Raw genomic sequence first — 5,112 nt, 5'->3', positions numbered from 1 at the left:
GCCAGGAAAATTCCAAATGGAATGGCAAAGAGTCAGTTAGGACTGAACAACAATGAGGTTTGAAAGAAAATTGGATTTGAGCTCAGATTCTGCTTCTGTCACTTCTAATAGGTGTAGCTTTGCCTATATAACTTATCCCGGATCTTAGATGCTTGTTTTGTTTTGCTTTTTAATCTGTAAAATAAATGAAGCTAGATGAATTGGTCTCTCAGGAATCTTCTACTAGCTTCCAAATGACAATATAATAGTTACAATTCTAGGGTGTTTACTGTTTGTATTATGTTGTCTCCCACGGTTCTGTTTCCTAAAAACCTGAACAAGAGCCTTCTCTTTATCTACCATAACCATCACATCTGTCTCTATTGTAATGAACAAGGTATTCTATTGATACTTTAATTTTAAAAGCATATTAATATCCACTTCCTATATAGAACTCAGGGAATTAGATGATTCAGCAACTGATTTGAAGTTGGAGAACACAAACTCCTCAAGATTTCCTTCTCTTTGGACTTCAAGAAATTAGCTTGAATTTCCTGAATTTCACTTTTTATGTTTGTTAGTCATCTTTTTAGAAACATGGTGATTTAAGAATAAAATGAAATAAAGGAATATATATGCATATATATATATATTCATATTTCCATTTGAAAATGGGAATACTTAACATCATGGTATTATTTAGGTAACTATTTTGCTGTTCATTGATTCCTTTTCATTTTAGAGCAAGTCCATGATGTATGTACAATAAAGACTATTTTTGATAGATATCAATTATACAAACAATATGAACCACATAGCATCAGGTATAAGTTGCTTAAAACGTGAACTTGGAAGTGAAATAAGACATCAACCCAATGATTATTTCACAAGCTAATTGGTTATTGTTCTTCATTCTCAATGAGGGACTAAATGGTATCCCTATTTTAGGGTCAAGCTATAGTGTGTGTGACTGTGGACCAATCAGACAATAGGAGTTTAGAAGACTTTGTCACAGATTGGGCACAGATATCCCATATGAACATTTGTAGCAAGATGTCTCTAAATTTGGGCATCTCCTGTTCTTTTTGAGCTACTGCAATTCTGTTTCACTCATTGAGTACGACATCTTCTTTGATATGGGCACGCTGGTCCAGTGCCAGTCTCACAATCAATTGCAAAGTTCCTCAGAGAGACTTTGACAGTGTCCCTATATCTTTCATAAGCATGATAATACCACAGCTATAACGGGGGCAAAAGATGAAGGCTTTATTTCCCTTGGCTACTGGTCTCAGGTAAGATGTTTCTAAGAGCAGGGAGTAAGTGCTTGGATAGGGCCTATTTATTATGTGCCCATGCACTGTGCTAATTAAAGTGCTTCACAAATATTATTTTATTTGTTCTCACAAGAACACTGAGTTATAGCTGCTATTATTACTTCCATTTTACATCTGAGGAAAATGAGGTAACAGAGACTAAGGGACTGGCCAGGGTCATATTTCAGTGTTGAAGTTCAGATTTGAACATAGTTGTTTCTAACTTCAGGTCCTGGATTCGATATATTGCACAACAGCTACCTTCAGTGATACTTACTGGACTGCCTACTCTGTATTAAATGACTATCCCACCTCCTTCATTTAGATCCATATCATTATCCCTAGGATCCTCTCTCCAAGGTGCCCTTCTGCTATAGCCCACTTTTCCCAGAGTTGTGTCCTCTTGATTAATCCTAAAGGTTAGAATATCAAGATCCATTTTCCATGTAATGGAGTTAGAAGCTATATTGATTATCCCTTCTTCTAGTTGGATTTCTCGATCCTTCTCAATCCTCTGCTCCTGAATTTGTCTTAGCCATAAGAATTCCAAGATATATCCCATCTCATCCCATCCCAAATTTTAATTTTTTTTTTTATTTGGGGACCATAATGTCTAGATGTTTTGGTAATGTAGATGTAATCACAAGATAAATGGTTTTTTCCCCTATTCCAGAGAGACTTAACACCCGAGACTTCTATGACCAGATTTCAAGAAATTAATTGTCTACAAGAAAATTACTAACGGTGACATTCCTGAAAGCTCTCCTATGGGATTTCCCTGCCTCCAAGAGTATTCAATAATACAATATGATCCCATTTGCCTGGTCTCTATCTCTAGATCTTTGATTTTTTCTAATATTGTTTTGTTCTGTAAATCAATGTGCACAATTGGACCCATTCATCCACTTCATTGGGGCATTGAACTTTCTGACCCTGGAAATATTGACACCTGGGGAGGTCAGGTCATAGTTCAAGATGTCTGACCCATTCTTTTTTAAATCATCTCTCTAGAATGGTTTTATTTTCATCTATCTCAATGGTAACTGGTGTTGGTGACAGCAAATAGATGAGGTTATCAGAGGTTGAACATTCTTGCTGGTTTTTTCTTATTCCTCTTTAAGTGGAGGAAATGAACATCAATTTCTTCTTTGAAGTATTTCCTGAAACTGCACATTGTTTTTGGAGGATCTGGGTTCAAATTTCCCCTGTGGTATTATCTACCTGTGTGACGTTCAAAAAATCACTTAACCTTTCTCTTCTTCAGTTTGTTTCTCTGCAAAATAAGGGATTTTGAACTAGATGAGTTCTGAGATTGCTTAGCTCTAAATCTGTGATCACCAACCAGAGTGTGCTGGGAAATGTTTGACAAGTGAAAGGGAAATAGGTGTCGAACACAGTTATAAGTTCTACATACATTTTGAAGATTTCCTTAATCATTTTCTTAAGTCTTAAATAACAACAACAACAACAAAGCAATCATTCAATCCTAATTTATTGTGTTTGCCAGTTTATAAATTCAAAATGCTACACAATGAAAATTTCATAATTAATTCTCAAATCCCAAGAGTAGGTTCTAGTATCCTCTTGTCCCAAGCCAATGTTATTCCTTAGTAATTTTGGTACTCTCAGCACTCTGAATATAATTTGGACTGTGATGTTTGATACTTCAAGCTATTTAGTTTTTTTCATTATCTTTTCTTTTCAAAGGAACAGTCTCTTCAATGGCTGGGCCAATATGCTGCTCTATTTTTTTATATGATTGCATACTGTGCAGGACTATTAATCATCATTTCAATCAATATCACCTCCATCATTAAACATTCACTGAGTATCTACTAGAAGTAAGAAACTATGGCGTTCAAGGATCCAGCAACCTATGAGAAAACTTCTATGACTCAAGGAGCTGCCAATGAAGTTGAAGAGACATGATATCAACACCAAAATGCAAAGAAAACATTTGAGATTGGTTGATCATGTTATTCCCCTATTCCGTATATACCAGTAGCTCTTTCTTGCTTCAATAACCCAGAGGTTAAGTAATGGTATTCTGACTCTTCCCTCTGGGCTCCACCACTGCACTGAATCCAAGAATAAGGGAGAGCCTTGTTGAAGCCAAGATGCGAGGGATGCAATGTAATTATATGAATTCTCTGGGCCCTAGTTTCCTGATCATTAAAATAAGGAGAGCTGGAGAGGCTGGCTGTAATAGTCCTTTTCAGCTAGATGGCACAATGGAAAGAGCACCAGGCTTGGAGTGACTCTGCTATTGCTGGGGCTAATAGAAAAGGACAATATTGAGCTCTACCTCAAAGGTAGGGTAGAAGTTAATAAATAGAGATAAAGGTACTCCTCACAGGATGAAGACAAGGGAAAGACAGTGCTTGACCCATAAGACATGCTTAATAAATGTTTGTTGACTGTCAGTATTTAGGACATCATAAGAAGACCAGTTTGGCTTGAATGAAATTATAACAGAAGAAAACGTGAGGATAAATTTGAATGCAGAGGGTAAGGGCTAGGCAATCACAATCATAGTAGTGGGGTAGCAATAATAATTACTAGACATTATATATTAAATTTTATGTTTGCAAAGCACTTTACAAAGATTATCTCGCTGTAGTCTTATAATAACAGGGAATAAAATGCTATTATTGTCCTTATTTTACAGATAGGGAAACTGAGCCTGAATGAGATTTATTGAATGGCCCCCCAAGTCAAAGAACTTATAAGTTTATGAGACAGGATTAAAACTCAAGTCTTCCTGACTCCAAGTTCAGTGTTCTATCCACTCTGACTGCCTAGTCGTCTAAACCTTAAATGCCAGACTAATGGATTGCACTTTTATTTTGCAGATGACAAAAGAAATATTTGTTGAATGAATGGATGAGCTAACAAATGAACTTCAAAGCCTATCCGGGGGCTGAAGTGTAATAATATGCCACCAAAGACACTTGGAAATGCAATAACATAGGTTAATAGATCTTGTGTAGCTGGTTGAAAGATCTCATACACTTCAGAGGTTTCCAATTTTTCTTAAGATAAATTTCATTTATGGTTCTTGGGCAGCTATTTCAGAATCCAAAAAGGGAAAAAATGTTCTTGAAAACAAAATGGAAGAAAAGAACATTACATTGGATTTCTTCTTTTGCCTTGAAGAATAGTAACTCCTCAAGATAAATGGAGTAAAGGTCTAGTAAATTTTGAATGTTTGAGGTCACGGACATTTCATTTTTAAATACACTGTGGCCATCGCAGTGCTCGCCACATAGAGCAATTACAAAAGTAATTGGCTGCTTTTGAATGTATATGATTATATGCTTTGGATCAAGTCCAGCACATGGAAATATATAAATACACACACACACACACACACATACACATATTCATATGGATACATACATATATATATGGATATATAAACATATATATATGCATATAAACATATTTATGTATAGTATTGTGGGTACACACATGTATAAATGCACACATACATATAGACATATATTCAAAAATTCCCAGTGTACTTAAATGCATATAGGTTTACCAGGAAATCCTCTCATTTTGCATATTTTTCTATTTGATTTCAATTTCATCCTGATCATAAAAAATTATCCAAAGGGACATGATCCCTGATTCTTTTCTACTGGATAAAAACCACCAAATGTGTTTTTTACCCTTGACTCAAAAGTGTCAGTTCTGGAAATCTACAGTATTTGTCACCATGAATACCATTTAACTGCAGTGGTACCCAAAGGAACTCTGCACAGCCACACGTGAATACAGCCCGAGGAACTTAATTAATCTTGCTGTCACTTCCATG

The sequence above is a fragment of the Sminthopsis crassicaudata genome, chromosome 5, assembly GCF_048593235.1.
Source record: "Sminthopsis crassicaudata isolate SCR6 chromosome 5, ASM4859323v1, whole genome shotgun sequence".
NCBI classification, from domain to species: Eukaryota; Metazoa; Chordata; class Mammalia; order Dasyuromorphia; family Dasyuridae; genus Sminthopsis; species Sminthopsis crassicaudata.
This window is presented reverse-complemented; position numbering follows the sequence as displayed.